Source organism: Sapajus apella, unplaced genomic scaffold, assembly GCF_009761245.1.
Source record: "Sapajus apella isolate SASKATOON/1434 unplaced genomic scaffold, GSC_monkey_1.0 scaffold7, whole genome shotgun sequence".
In the NCBI taxonomy this organism is placed as follows: domain Eukaryota; kingdom Metazoa; phylum Chordata; class Mammalia; order Primates; family Cebidae; genus Sapajus; species Sapajus apella.
Window position 1 is genome coordinate 44,641,200 of NW_022436947.1, and position 17,038 is coordinate 44,658,237.

The 17,038-nt window shown below is 36.7% G+C and overlaps 1 pseudogene; it reads right to left on the bottom strand.

Annotated features, from left to right (window-relative positions):
• Positions 1-15,596: 15,596 nt before the first annotated feature.
• LOC116550029 lies at positions 15,597-16,382 on the bottom strand (annotated as a pseudogene).
• Positions 16,383-17,038: the final 656 nt, after the last annotated feature.

The window sequence follows — 17,038 nt, forward strand, 5'->3', positions numbered from 1 at the left end:
CATATATACTTGTGGAATGGTTAGATCTAGTTAATTAACATATTCATTAAATCATATATTTATTTTGTGGTGGAAGGAGATCCTGTCAGTTGTGACATCATGGATAAACCCAGAGGACATCATATTAAATGAAAGAAGCCAGGGACAGATAGATAAATATTCCACATGATCTCATTTACATGTGGAATGTGTGTGTATATATATATATATATATATTTTTTTTTTTTTTTTTTTGAGACGGAGTTTCACCCTTGTTACCCAGGCTGGAGTGCAATGGCGCGATCTCGGCTCACTGCAACCTCTGCCTCCTGGGCTCAGGCAATTCTCCTGCCTCAACCTCCTCAGTAGCTGGGATTACAGGCACGCACCACCATGCCCAGCTAATGTTTTGTATTTTTAGTAGAGACGGCGTTTCACCATGTTGACCAGGATGGTCTCAATCTCTTGACCTCATGATCCACCCGCCTCAGCCTCCCAAAGTTCTGGGATTACAGGCTTGAGCCACAGCGCCCGGCATATATGTGGAATATTAGAAGGTTGAACTCATAGAGGCAAAGAGTAGAATGGTGGTTACCGAGGCCCAGGTGCAGGGCCTCTTGGGGAGATACTGGTCAAAGAATACAAAATTTTAATTAAATGAGAGGAGTAAGTTCAAGCGATTTACTGTACAACATAGTGATTACAGTTAATCACATTTATTTTTACTTATGTTCCTCTTTGTTTAAACTTAAACACATTCCCTTTTGTCCTATTCTTAGCAATAATAAAGAATAATACATCATATTTCAATTATTTCTTTTATCTAAAAGTTATTAATATTCATTTTCTGTGTTCTATTTGATTTTATCCCAAATCCTCTCTGTCATTTTAAGAGACAGACTAAGATGCAACTAGTTGCACTTCAATGACTTCAGTGCATTATTGTAATGTGATTTATTGTCTTTTATTTCAAGCTTGCCTAGATTTTAAAACATAAATATCACAGAAACATTTATATCTAATTTTAAACCACTACTGGTGTTCACAAGCATTTAACCAAATCTTTAACTCATTCTGAAACACTGGATCCCTTCAGATATCTTTAAGAAATGTGTGTTCACAGGTTGTTTTTTTTCACTTCCATATACAAAGTAGTATTGTGTTCAGGACTAGCAGGGCACCTTAATAGAATAAAGCTTTGTTTGCTTTAACCAACAAGAATAACAGGCTTTCTCAATGCCAACAGGTATTTGTTTCTTTCTTTCTTTCTTTCTTTCTTTCTTTCTCTTTCTTTCTTTCTTTTTCTTTCTTTTTTCTTTCTCTCCCTCTCTCTCTCTCTCTCTCTCTCTTTCTTTCTTTCACATCACTCATCTATTCCAATCAGAAACATTAGGACAATATGATATATACTATTTTTGGACTCTAAACTTCTTCATAAGTAAGCCTTTATGCTTCCAATTGCTCATAGAATAACCATAAAGAAACCTCTTTTATTTACCTGACAAATAATTTTTAGGTAAATTTGTGCAGAGATGTGCATAATTACAGTATTTCTATCACAAGGACTGGCAATACTGCTAATGAATATAACAATATTAGCTCTTTCTCATCATTAGCACCAATGCACTTGAATGGCACATGCATCTCAATATGGAAAGCTGCTCAAATGAGTATCATTTTCTGACAAAATTGCTTAGAGTAAGTCAGCTTCCTTTCCCAAATAACTTTCTTTTAGTGCTAAGGAGGAAAGAATTCATTAGTAGTCACAGAGCATTCCCTACCAAGTCATTTGCATTTTCTTAAGGTAGAAAAAAGCCCTTTAAGAAACCATTATGGGTAATGATAGACAACCAACAACAGAACCATGTCTCACAACCCATGGGAGTATGGAAAAGAGAGTATCAAAAAAAATCACGAATCATTTGAAACAGCTTTATTTGTGCAATATATATTTATGATTATTATTTATACACACACATATATAAATATATATGTATATGTATATATGTATCATGAAGAACATTTTGGATCTAAGTTTATTCTTTTTACAGTTGGCTGCATGGTTTTCCAATATCAATTATTCAAGATTCAATTATAACTACAATCCCCTTAGTCTATTTCTGGACTTTTCCTGTATCTTACATTGCTCTGTTTATTCATATGTCTGTTAGCATAGTTTTGATTATTTAGGCATTCTAATATAATTTATATCTGCTAAATTATTCTAACCTTTTTGTTCTTCTTTTTCAGCTCACAATCCTCCCCATCCCCAACTGCATTATTTTTCTAATGTGAAATTTAGGTCATTAGATAAGGTCATATGAATATTATATATATACATGTATTAAAATGAATTTAATACATGCATTATATATGTGTATTAAAATGAATATATATAATATATATGTATTAATATGTATTAAAATGAATTAAATATTTATTTAAAAATCATTGGGTTTTTAATATTTAAAAATCAGTGGGTTTATCTGTAATAGTTTCTTTCTCTGTTCTTATGATATGTGCTGAATGTTTATGTCCTCTTAAAACTCATATGTTGAAGCCTAATTCCCAGTGTGATAGTATTTAGATGTGAAACCTTTGAGAGGTAATTAGGACATGAAAGTAAAGCCTGCACAAATAGGATTAGCATTCTTATGAAAAATGATACCTCTCTTAGTCATGTGAGGAGACAGCAAGAAGGAGGCCTTCTGCAAACTAGGAAGAGAACCCTTACTAGGAATCAAATAAGCTGGAATCTTGATCTTGGATTTCCCAGCTTCCAAAAGTGTGAGAAATAATTGTCTGTTAATTCAGGCACCCCTATATATATTTTTTTTAAGTAGCAATCTGAGATGACTAAGACACTTACCACATATTACAATTTATAAGATGTTTTTATTATATAACCTATTGTTTACTTTTAAAAAGAAAAAATGCTGAATTTTAGTTGATACATACTGAAGTCATAGAAGCATGAAATTCACTCTGGCATCACAATTTAGGAAAAAATACATGTTTTCTACGTTTTTGATTCTTCTTGTTATTTTATGTATCTCATCTCAATTCAGAGAACCTAAAATAATTTAAGTTAAAAAAATAAAAATAATTTTTGGTTTTTCTCCAAGATTCAGTGCTTCATAAGAAGTCTCTTGAAAATGGGGTTCTTGGTATTTACCATTATAGGGAGTACTTGTAGTACAATAGCTAAGACTCAATAAATGTGCACTGAGTTGAGTGCACATTTATTGTAAATTACAATACCTGGTAATGCTAATCAAATCAACTCAATGCACATTTATTGAGTCTCAGCTATTGCACTGCAAGTACTTCTCATTATTTGAAAATTGTCTCACATAAGTTTTGATTTCACTTTCAGACGTGATATAAAAGAGCTCTCAATTTCCCCAACCATGTCCCACACTCCCATCAGAGATTTTCAGATGGTTCTCCTTCAGCCATGAACATACTTTTGAAATGCGTAATGATTCTGTGGTGCACTGTATAGCTCCTAAATATTGTATTATATATTAATTTTATTTTTAGGATGAGTAAATCAACTCATCTAACAATGTCTGTAAATTATTATAAACCCTCAGAAAGCAGAGACTTGATCTAACAATAAGATTTTATACTATATGTCTTATGCAGTCAGAAAATCAATGAATAATTTTAGGTGACTTTGAGGATTAATATTATCATAAAGTTAGTTTTCTTTTCTGATCTATTGCCTGTTGTGTTTTTTCTTTTTTTTTTTTGCTAACAATATACTTAAATTTTAAGCAAAGTGTAAACATATTATGACATTATTTTATACAGCTAATATGGAGTTGTATAAAAAACTTAATTTTCCATGTACATTTTTCTTAATTTTTAAATGTATGTGTAACTTAAAAAAATTACAAAACCCACATGGTTTTATTCATTTCTATTTTAATTGTGAAAATGTTCACTCAAAGAGCTCTTTGAAGTTCAAGGATATTTTTAATAGCCCATTACAGCCTTTTCATCTTAAAGCTAGGATTGCATTTTGCCAAGAATAAACAAAGACAAACACCTAAAGGTTATGGTTCAGCAGAAATTCCAAAGTATCATATTATCCTCCATATGTTCTAAACTTAAAAATTGACAATAAAGCCTCCTTTCCCTAGCACCAACTGTTAATGAACAGTAGGAATATGGTAAGTGTCCCCTTTTCTTGACTCTATTCATTGACTTTGACTTCTCAAACATGTGATTTGCCTATTTGTCAACACTATTTTGTATTGGGGACATTATAATCAATTAGTAGAAAACTATCCAACATTTTATTTTGTATACTGACTTAACTGAGCAGAATATATGGTATGAATTTTTGCTTATTTTAATATATAGCTCCTGATGCCTGTTCAAAACTGTCATTTTTATTCTGTATATATATTTTTGCTTTAATTTCTATGATACTAAGTTCCAAAGAAAGAGAGAGAAAAATCTACTCCAGTAGGGAGGATAGTAAGTAAATAGAAAATGTTAAAGATCGAATAGAGGTGAAGAACCTTTTGTAACAAAAGCATGACACTCTTCAAAAGGATAGATATTTGACTAATTAATTGCAAACATGTCATCAATATGTCCTATAAGATACAACATATATATTCACATTTTTCTTGTTGCTATTTGCCTTTTTTTTTTTCCCTTGAGAAGGAGGAGTTTAGCTGCTGTTGCCCAGGCTGGTATGTAATGGTGTGATCTCGGCTCACTGCAACCTCTGTCTCCTGGGTTCAGGCAATTCTCTTGCCTCAGCCTCCCAAGTAGCTGGGATTACAGGCATGTGCCAATATGCCTGGCTAATTTTGTATTTTTAATAGTAGAGACAGGGTTTCTCCATGTTGGTCAGGCTGGTATCAAACTCCTAACCTTTCTTCCTTTCCTGAGTGTAAAATATAACATCTTTATTTTTATTTACCATTTTGTTTTTAGTTTCCTCTCTAAAATTTTTAGGCTTTTTTTGTTTGTTTTTGTTTTGTTTTTCTTGTTTTTTCTTTATTTATTTTTAGGCTTTTATAATTTATTTTGCAAGGTGTCTTTTCCCCAAGGTAACATACCAGGGCCTGGCTACCCTACTGAAAGCATTTCTGTATGTAGTTAGAAAGTTCCATCTAGTATGGGTTTGACCATGTGATGAAAACAGTTCTCCACATGCATTAGCAGGTGTTTTTCCCCTAATTTTGTTATCTGTATATTTCTAGTCTACTTGGGTAAAGAGGTGTGAGGTAGGGCAAGCACGTTGCACTCTCTGTGAAACTCTCTATTAAGCAAAGAAAAAATGACTCTGCTGTGAACACTGGTACCTATTGGAACTTTCTCAGCTACTAACCACCTAGCAGTTTAATGACAGCAGAAGATAGGCCGTATGACATTTTGAACTGACAGTCCCAAAGTAGGCTGACTCTCTAATATAAATGGAATGATGTAATCTGTCTCAAGATTGAAAGAATGAGACGCAAGCACATTGCATGCTATTGAATGAAATGGAGGATGCTTTACAGAGGTCACTGATTACTTCACCATAGTAGTTTCAGTCAATCATGGGGACAAAGTCCTGACAAAATTATGTTGAAGCGAGATGGATTGGTTAGAAAGTATAGAAGGTGAGTATAGATACATGTTAGGATAAGATTTTCTATAAAGAGTACAGAGAAATGGGCAGATAAAATGATCCTGTGGGAAATGAATTTTTAGTTTTTAAAATGTAATCTCTTATAGTGTATTTATATTTTTATGAAAATAAGCCAGTAGGAAAAATAATGGTTTAGATGAGACAGTGTGTGATTACAGAAACAAAGTCTTGGTATGCTAGAGAAGATGACATACAGGGCAAAGGTAGAGGGAACAGCCATTCATAACAGAGGGATATTGCATTCTTTAAAGGAGAGGGGAAGGTAAAGCTCCTAGGATCAAGTCAAAAATCCTGATCAGCTAGAAGACTTCAAATAACCTTGCCATTATCTTCAGCCTTATGTGTCCCATTCTTTCTTTCATAGTCTCTGCTACAAAAATGGTGGACTTCTCTTGGTTCTTTCTATAGTTCCTCTTTGCTCTTTCATCTCGAAGTCTACACACACATTATTCCCACTACTTGGACCAGTTTCTCATGCAAATCTATCTCCTTTCTACCCTCTCTGTTTGTTCAGTTAATTGCAACCTGTATTTTAAAACACTAGACTTTAATATTATTTTCTGAGTGATACCTTTCTGATCCCTGAAGTAGGTTGTGAGCTTTAGTTATGCACATAAACAGCACCCTGCATTAGACTATAACATTCATCTCACCCACACCTATTTATTTGCTTTTCTTTCTTCATTTTGAGCTCCATGTGGATAGAGATTATGTTTTTCTTTATGACATTTCTGTATCCTATAACAGTTGACATGTGATAGATTCTTAAAAATTCTACAGATTGACTGACCACTCATCCTAATTAAATGAAATTATATCTTTAGCTTTTTTTAAGTCTGTAAATACGTATAGCTCTGTGAAACATGATTTAGTATAGAAGAAGCTGTTATACCGATGTCCACTGACACAACAATTCAGATGAATAAGAAATCACTTAGTAGAAACCAGAGCAAGGCAGGGATGAAACATGGGCTGTATAAGTTCCATGGGAATTGAAGGTATCAGTAAATATCTAAAGTATCAGCTAAGGATTCAGCATGAAATTGACTTTAACGGAGGGAATAAAGTCACTCTGTCCTCTAAGGAGAAAATAAATTCCCTATGCTCTGTTTTCAATTCAGTAAAAATAACACTGGTCTTTTCTTTTTCTTAGCCTGATCATACTTCAAACTTATGACCAATTTAGAGAACTTGATTACATTCAAAAATGGTTTGGCAGTAGCATTTTCCAGCTTGCTCCCATCAACTGAATATCTGCTTCATATTATTTTTTTTTTTACAAATTTGTTTTGAGAAGTTGAATGCCAACCAATTTTCCAATGTAAATGTTGTTTTCGTTTTTATTCTGTATTCCTGGCATAGCTACCTTTTTCAAATTGTCCTTGAGGAATCATTAAGTGTTCAACCTATATTTTATGTGTATGACAAACATTTATTGAGAATTTATTACATTATAGACACTGTTTTAGTGGAGAGGGTATACATGACATTAACTTCTGACTCAAATTGGTATACAACTAATTATAAAACATAAGAGAAGGTGATTGGAACTAATGGAAGATTTTAAGTGGTGTGCTTTCAGAGTACAAATGAAGAAATAATAAACTGTCTTGAGAGAACTGAAGAGATCTTATAGAAAACTTCTGAATGGGGCCTATGCTAAAAGTAGTACCTCAACAAAATATTCAAGCAGAAATAAAGGTATGATTACCAGCAAGGAGGTATCAAGTGTGTTTGGATAAGTGATTTCTCTGGTGCAACAAGAACACTGTGTATCTGAATGAAGAAGACAGGGGGCAGGAACCAGGAAAAGGAAGCTACAGCCAAATTTCACAGGACATTGAATGGTTTCTAAAACTTAACACTTTATTCTGTATGTGATACAGTGTAATTCAAACCTGAATTTTGAAATATAACTAATTTGCACAATTGCTTCAAAATTTGGAAAAGAAAGAGCCCCATTAGACAGCAAGAGAGAAAGAGGGCCTGCATTTTGGAGAAAAGAAACTCCCATCCATTTACAAACTACTACTGGGTGCCTGGCAATGGGCTGAATGCGTCATAAAAAGTCTGAGCTAAAAGTTTCAACACTCTTTTGAACTGGGCATTTGTACTGAGAAGAGCAAGTAATAATAATAGCAATATTTTTATGCTTATTTCTAAGTGCTCTTCTTGAGTTTTAACGAACTGAATCTTCTCAACATCCCAAATGGAGTCTCAGAGAGAATAAGTAACTTGCATAAAGTTGCATGGTTTTAAAGTGGCAGAATTAGGATATAGACTCAAGGAGCACAGCTCCAGGACCCTTTCCTTTGACCCTATGTGTTACTGCAGATAAAGAGCCAACATACTGGGCATAAGGCTATAGTTCTTTATGGGTTAACAGTAGACATCATGGAATTATATGAGATAATGGTAGGAGAATGAGTGGAGAGAGAAATTATGAATCAGGTACTGAGTTCTCTTAAAATAATTTTTACATTTATTATGAATTTGAAAATAATATTAGATAACAGTATTCAGCACAGTGTATTAGTAAAGAACATGAATTCCAAAGACAGAATTCCTGGATTGAGTTCTGGCTTTGCCAGTTTCTGTGTGACCTCTGGGAAGTTTATTAAATATAATACTTTTTTCTTATATCTATTATTGGTGATATCAAGTATTGGTAAAGTACTTAGAACAATGTCTTGAGCGTACCCAAATTAACACTATATAAATGTTTGTTAAATACCGTGAAAATAAAATGTCAACTTAAATCTCAATTATGGCAACATCAATTGTATTAGCTAAAAATCTTAATTTAGAGCAAAAGAATAAAAAGTCTGTATTTATGTGCAGGCTCCACTAATTCACAAGCTGAAGGGGAATATATCTACATCTAAGAAAATAAATGGGTCACCCAACAAGGGTAGTTTTGCTCCTTATTTGGTTCTGAATGGACTTTTCCTCTACTTAGGAACTGGTGACTGAACTTCCTGCCTGTCTAAGAGGTTTGATGGCAGTTAAATACTGTATAGAAGTGGCTTATTTTGTAGCACATTAACAGGCATCCGGTGATTTTCTGCAACTGTCTTTTATAAAATGAGCTAAATTACTGGATTGGATGTTGAAATTTTATTATACATGTATAAGTGTGTCTCTTTTTCTTTCTTTCTTTTTCTTACTCAAATGTGACTGCCTAGAGTTGTAGAAGGTTTTGTGAGAAGTGGAAAATTTAGTAATTTCTCTTTTATAAAATTCCTGAGTTTTTCCTTATTCCAGCATGTTTGTAGAAATACTTATGTGCATGAAATAGCCTTATAAGTTTTAAGTGGAATTTTTGTTCCAGAGATTTTCTCATATGACTTCAATTCAATTAAATCAGCAAAATAATCTCTAAGATCTTAATAACTAATGTCTAAATAAGCATGTTTCATGGTAAATGCCTGCATTATATTTGAGCAAAATATATATTTTTCAAATCGATTGCAAAATCTAGTACCAATGCCAAGCATCAAGTATGAAATAATCCTTGTTCTCTGTAGAATGTGGTAAAATTTACTAGGGCAGAGCTTGCATGTTTATTTTCACTTATTTGGAATTGTCTTCAATATTATAGATTTTTTATTCTCCCCAATGCATTTCCCTTCCAAAATAGAGCAGGCTTGGGTTGGCAAATAAATCAGAAAAGAAAACCTTGTGTGAGTCCAGTGAAGTGCTAAAGCAGCTTATAATAGCCCTGAAAGGATGAGGGAAAGGGCGTTTCAAAATCCTCTGGGGATATTTGACAAGCAGCTTCTTTTCATGCTAGAGAGAACTGCTTATATACCTGGCTTATTTTCTCACATTAGTTTCTGGGTCATAACTCCATCTAACATAAGCTGCTTATGCTTAGCAATTTCCAATTTCCTCTTTTGGGATAAAGACATTATATTTACACACACGTACAGGTTAATAAAAATTCCCTATGACTTTTATTTAGCAAACAAGATCATATATTAGGCAGTGATAAAATAACAGTTTCTAAATATCCAAAAGATAAGGTATTGCTTTCATTTGCAATCACCCTTTATAACTAAATCTTAGTGTGAATTGTCACGTTATCTATCATTTAATTAAACCATATATTTATAGTGAGTGAAGTTGATTATTTTTCCATAAATTTTGACAAAATTTTGTTTAAAATATTCAGTTGTAAGAAAAGCAACATCAGTTTAAAATTTTCCTGCCGAATCTAGTTTTAAAACTAGCAGCCTTTGGTTGACATTTATGAATTCTGATTTTTTATGCTTTCTTACAATGAAGACTCTTGGTTATTTTGAAATAACACACTCTAATATTTTATTTTCATTGGTGGTGAAAGTTTAAGAGCTGTAATTAGCATATGCAGATGTGAGAGGATAACATCTTGATGCAAGTAATTTCCAGTAATATTGATGCAAATAATCTCCAATCTTTGCCCTTCTAAGGCGGATGAATATCAAAGTGTCCCCAGAGAAGCAAAACAGCACTGGTGGATGAGGCTGCAAACAACAAAAGCTGAGAGACAGCAAAATTCTCTCATATAAGAAAGAACATAACTCAGGAGGACTCAGCCCAAGATGGTGTTGGAGAAACTCCAAAAAGGATCAAGTCTACAGGCAGAATAAAAGTATTTAAGAGATGTAGCAGCTGTTTTGAGGAGTGAAATGTTAGGCAAAACTGATGGTTTAAAAAGATTTTAAAGCAGCTTTGTTTTATATGTGTTCTTTCTCCTCTGTTTTATGAAATCTTCAGAAAAATCTTTACTCTTCCTTAATATTATTTTAAAATCTTTATTTACCTGTTATAAGAGTATATTTTTTCTCTTATTTGTTTACTAAGGTATTATTTAAAACAATACTACTTATTTATTTTACGTATGCAGTTTGGTGAATGTAGATAAGTTATATAGCTGTGCAACCATCACCACAAGTGAAAGACTACTTCACTCTAAAAAGTTTTCTCCTGCCTCTTCTACCCCATACCCTTCCCTAACCATGGCCCCAGGTCACCACTGATTCACTGTCACTATAATTTGCCTTTTTGAGAATTTCATGTAAATAGGACGTATAGTACATAATCTTAACACAGGGTTTCTCAATCTTTTAACTGTTGAATTTTCTCTATTTTTTCCTCTTTTCTGCATCATTGGTTTTTACCTTTGCATTTATTGTTTTCTTTTGTTTGCATCATATTCTAGATTTCTTTTTATGATTTCCCAATGTTTAAACTTACCAACTGAAATGTTTAAGTATTAATAATGGCAATACAAAGCCTAGTGAATTTACTTTCATCTATAATTCTGTGCATTTTCTTTGCATTGGTTTTTGTTGGTTTGATGATAAACTAAGGTCTATGCAATTTTAAATGGAGTATAAGTAACAGTTGTCTCTTGTTCTTTAACTGGGAGCAGCTTTTTGTGATATTACTAATCATGTGTGGTGTGAATAGGTTTTCATCAAACGCCAAAGAAAACAAGAAATTTTATGGTGGATGCTGAGTTTATCTCTGGGTTTTTCCTTCCGGACCAAGGCTATCATTTCCCCAGTTGCCAGGACTATTGACATTGCACTCCTACATGGAAATTACCTGTGGTCAGGTGCAGCTGCCTCACTTAAACCTACAAACTTTTTTCTGGGAAAACCCATAATCAGTTATATGAGTCATGAGATAATTATACATGTAAAGAGAGAAAAGGTTAATGATACTTCTTTACCTAAAATTGGGACAGCACTGAAGAACCATGCTAGCTCCAGAGCTCCCCATGGGCTCAGCTGAAGCACTGTAACTGTATTGTAATTCAACTGTTTTCCCTGCCCAGTCCTGCTTCTTCAGAGCCTCACAGGTGTTAAATAGAGTGTGCTCCCTAATAAATCCCCCATACATAAATACCTATATCAAATTTTATTTCCAGAAAATCTGACCCAAAAGAGTTGGTGCCATGTGTGGTTTTAGGAAACAAACTCTAAAATGCAAATTGGGTGTTGGATCACCTACCAGCCAGATGATAATGAAGACCTCATCTCTGATGATCAATAGGGTATGGATAGCTCTTGATATTCTGTAGTGATGCAATTACGAAAACTCCCACCTGTGGTAAGTGGGATGGGATACTTGTGGAAGCAATGTATGGGCTGATGAAACTTCTCAAGCATTTGAGAGATATGGGGAAAGTACTAAGTGCTACAAAATTAAATGGTTGTTGGAAGCTATGGATATGGTAGAGAAACAAACGAAAGGCTGAATGTGAATGATCGCCAATTTAAGGTGAAATGTGAAAGTCAGAATATTTCTTTGGCTCTCTGTAGAGAGAATTATATTTTAGCTAACAAAGGGTTCTTCCATAATGTAAGACTTTGTAGCCTGACAGGGACCCCATGAGACGATGCTCAAATGCTACTATGATTGCATTTGGAAGCACAGAAAAAGTGATGGCCTAAGCTAAATATAGAAGGGTTCAAAAAGCTCAATGAGGTGTGCATGCTGTAATGGCCATATTAAGTAAGGTTGAAAAATCTACCAGCCTGTGTTCCATGGGAGTGCCCAAAGGACACCCCATTTATCAAAGAAACATGTTAGTGAGAGGAAGCCAGTATCACTGAAAAGCTCAGCAGTGGTTACTTTCTGTAGGCCAGGTTCAACACAGAAAATGCTGATTAAGAACAGGGATCCCTGAAAGTAATAATGACCCTGACATAATAGAGGCCAGCTGGCAACATTTAACCATCAGAATTCAGGTGGGAGCAATTACCATAATAAGGTAGAAAGGTCTGAATGGCAGTCTATGATTCTGCCCAGTAGACAACTATTGAAAAAAGAAAACAGTGTTCCTAAGCACAAGATAGTCAGAAAGCAAACATGAATACTTTGTAAACTATACAGTCAAAATATATCAAAGACGGAAGATGAGGAGGCTGAAGGCAGTCTTTCCAATAAAATGTCACATTATTATGCCTAGTTCCTAGATTTGAGCCAGCTCTAAAACTGGAATTCACTGGCTGAAGGAGAGGCCAAGTCCCCGCAGGAAGGATCCTGCAACACCGCTGCAAGTATATACAGTAATGATAGCCCCAGTGGTTTTCTAAGTAAACTTATGACTATTGACTTGGAAACTGTGTATAGAGAAGAGGGAAATAGAAACTTTGGATGTAGGACACAAGGTCTGAGTGTATACAGATAACCCAGCTCTCAATGTCATCATGGTGCCACTGTTAATTAAGGTAGACGTGTATGGGAACTTAGGAATAAACTAAATCCTGACCAAGGTCAGGCTTACAACATTTTCCCTAGGTTCACAGATCTAACAAGTGCTTTTTTTTCTCCTTTCTGATTCCTGAATTTCCCAGAAGTTCTGGAAAAATAGAGTTAAGGGTCATCTTTTGAAGGTAGAGATGTAAGACCAGCTTAGAGAAGATACCCTGCAAGGATGGGGCACCATTCTCCATAAGAACATGGCATATATCCTATATTAACAAACATTTACTATTTTTTTCAAATAGTAAAATGGGGCCCTGGAACCAAAGGACAGAATTAGATCACTTCCAGTGACCCAGTTGGGAATCTGTGTTCCTTACTCCCTCATCTTTAGGTTCTGCGGGCTTAGAGCAATTGGAGATGATTTTGCATCCCCCAACCCCCTTCCCTTAAGGTACATTTGGCAACATTTGCAGACATTTTTGGTTGTCACCACTGAAAAGTGGCTAGAGGAAACTAGTGGCTAGAGGCCAGGGAGGCTGCTAAGTGTCCTGTGATGTACTAGAGGGCCCACAGCAAAGAATTATCCAGATTAAAATGCCAGTAGCGCCAAAGTTGAGAAAACCTGATCTGGAGAACATGGTTTCCAGAGGGGAAAAAGGTCTCACCAGGGGACGGAGTAAGAGTTCAATTGAACTTTAAGCTAGGGTTACCCATCTAATCATTTCAGAATCCTGAGCCCAAGGTAATGCATGTAAGTGAAAGAATCAACATTCTGGATGGTGTAATTGGCCCTTATCATCAGAAGGCAGTAGGGAAGCTGTCATATCACAGCACAGGGAAATTCACCTCTAATACTTAGGTGACCCAGTGCACCATGTTTTTTCTTGGTCCTCTCTTGATCAATTTTGATAATAAGTGGAAAAGTGCAGTAGCCATGGCTTGATGAGGGATAGTGCCTGGGAGCTCAGGTCTGGGCCATCTCACAAGGTACGTCACATAGAGCAACAGAGGTTCTCTATTATACTATACAAATAGTGTAATTTGTATTCAAATAGTATTTGAATACATATACAAATTTGAATATACATACAAATACTATTTGTATGTATATTAATAGTATGAGGAACAATACTCTTGCACCATATTTTTTTTAAATAAGCAAAACTACAAGTACAAAGGAAAAATAGGAAGGTCTAATTTACATTGCTTAGTCTTAAGATATAATAAAAAGGAAATAGCTGGTTTTTAGTGTAATTTTGACACCATTGGTACTCTGTGTTGGCAAATACTGGAAGAAAATTAGTGAGTAGCACAGTTTTCAGTGAGGGTCTAAACAGGGAACCCAGAGCACAACAAAGCCACCACATTATATTACAGTGATCAGTGATTCAGTGGATGAGTAAGTCTCCTAATATGGGCACATGAGGAGTCAACACTGTGGGTTTGCTCACCCAGAGAACAGATTCCCCCAGGGAACAGAGAAAAATTCATGGATGGGGAATGAGTTGTCCTGGGCTAGGCACCACCCAGGCAGTCTTAATAAGTTTAGACTTGCCCTTGCCTTGGCTGTCATGCTAGGCAGTCACATTCCTTAGGGAGAAGGAAAAGGAAGCATGGATATATATGAACTGTTATTTTAAACTGGCAAGTAAGGAGACAAAACAGCAATAAAAACAAAAGGGTAGAGGAAATCACAAAGCATTTTCTACATGCAAATTGAAAAGTAACATTGGTCCAAAGAATACAATGGAAAGGATACAACAAACTGGAACACTGTTTGCATTAAATCTCACCGAGCATGGTTTGAGGGTCGCCTCTGTGTCACTCAATCCTGTGTTGAACTCTCATCTCAGTTTAAACTGAGAGTGTGGCTTTGGGCAGTTATATCAGTTTCTCCAAGTCTCTGTGCCCTTGTCTGTAGAATAGGAATAATAATGTATTAATATAATGGCATTATTGTGATAATTAAATATAATGAAAACTGTAAAGCTCTTGGCACAATTCCTGGTCTGTATGTATTATTATTACTGTTATTAAAATAAATGAATGCAGATAAACACAAATAAAGATATATACATATTATACAATGTATATACATTAGGGTATGAAAAATAATTTTAAACATAGAAATTCACATGGTTAATATGTATTAAAATGCTGAATATCAGACGAGTAAAAGATATGCAGTTTAATACTCCCAATTTTTCCTACAAAGTTGGCAAAGTTCAAAAACCGATGGCACAATTTAAATTGCTGCCTCTGTGTTGGCAAGGATGAAGTAAAAGAGACATTTCTACATGGTCCTGCTAGAATTATAAATTGGTGCAACCTCTTTGCAATTCTGTTTGACTGCATAATAGCTCTTAAATAATATGATCAAGTATTTCCTCTATTAGAATATATTTTAAAGAATTAAAAAATTAGACAAAGATTGATGCATAAAGGTATTCATTACGGTATCGCAGGATATTTGAAAAATGTCAGAAACAAATTATCAGTATTACAGAACCTGGTTTTTGTGTTTTTTGTTTTTGCCGCGAACTCCCGACCTCAGGTGATCTGCCCGCCTCAGCCTTCCAAAGTGCTGGGCTTGCAGGCGGTCTCAGGTTTTAATCATGGCAGGGCCGCACACGCACGCACTCACTCACTCACTCACTCACTCACTCACACTCACACTCACTCACTCACTCACTCACTCACTCACTCACTCACTCTCACTCACTCACTCACTCACTCACTCACTCACTCACTCACTCAGGCTTCAGATCTTCTTGAAAGCTGAGACGTAGATACTCTGCTCCTCAAACTCGGTGATCTCCTCTTCCAGGAAGTCTGTCTCCACCTTGTGGTCCTCCTCCACACACTGAATCTGCAACTTCCGGATACCGTAGTGCACGGGCTCCTGCTTGGAGGCCCCTCAGACCGGCGGGTCCCGCTGGATGGGGCGCACACAGGCCTCCAGCAGGCCCACGTCCGTCTCATCGTCCCAAGGCTTGACGTCCAGCAGAATGGAGGACTTGGCCACCAGCGCGGGCTTCTTGGCCGTCTGCGCGGGCCTCTTGGCCGTCTCCGCGAACCGCCTCAGCCGCTCCTCCCGCAGCTGCCCTGCCTCCTTCTCCTTCTCCTCATTGTCGCTGCCAAACAGGTCAGTGTTATCGTCCTCGTCATCCTCTGCTGGTGTGGCTGTCATCTTGGCGGGGGGCTCCACTTGGCTCATGGGAGAGACATGCTGGGTTTGCGGGGCTGTGGTCCGGCGTCCGGGCGAGCTCTTCTCTAGTGCGTTCAGCTGGGCCTCCAGCTGGGGGACGGCCTGCGGCAGTTCCTGCACCGCTCCGCGCAGGCTCTGGTTCTCCACTTCAGGCTGGAGACCCGGACCAGGAGCTCGCTGTGGTCTCCGCTGGGGCCGCTGGAGGCCCCGGGGCCTGAGCTCTGGTAGGAAGTGCTGGCCATAGGCCAGTTCATCTGCTCCTAGAATTTCCTATTTGAATTTGTCCAGCCAGATCTTCTCATGTATTAGAACGTTTGTAGTCATTTTTCTGATGCCAGTCAAGGACACAGTGACCAGAGAGGAGGAATTGGCAGGTGAATGATGCCTGAGGAAAGGGCCAGTATTACACATAATTGGAAGCCCTCTATTACAAGTTTTCATTTACAGTAAGAAATTTTCATGATGGAATTAGCTGCTCTGAGAACTGCCTCAGATCCCGAGCCTGCCCTTGGATGCTGTGAAAACACAGAAATGGTTAGGCGTGGGAAGGACACTTTCGGCCCAACTCTGGCATCACAGTGTCCACCGGCTTCTGGAGGCTTGCTCTGAGAAATGTCCTATCTTAGATTAAGAGAATGGCTGGGGGGGGGACCGGGCGCGGTGGCTCAAGCCTGTAATCCCAGCACTTTGGGAGGCCGAGGCGGGTGGATCACGAGGTCAAGAGATCGAGACCAGCCTGGTCAACATGGTGAAACCCCGTCTCTACTAAAAATACAAAAAATTAGCTGGGCATGGTGGTGCGTGCCTGTAATCCCAGCTACTCAGGAGGCTGAGGCAGGAGAATTGCCTGAACCCAGGAGGCGGAGGTTGCAGTGAGCCAAGATCGCGCCATTGCACTCCAGCCTGGGTAACAAGAGTGAAACTCCGTCTCAAAAAAAAAAAAAAAAAAAAAAAAGAAAGGCCGAGGGAAAAGGTGTTTCCTGAGTAAGTGCTAC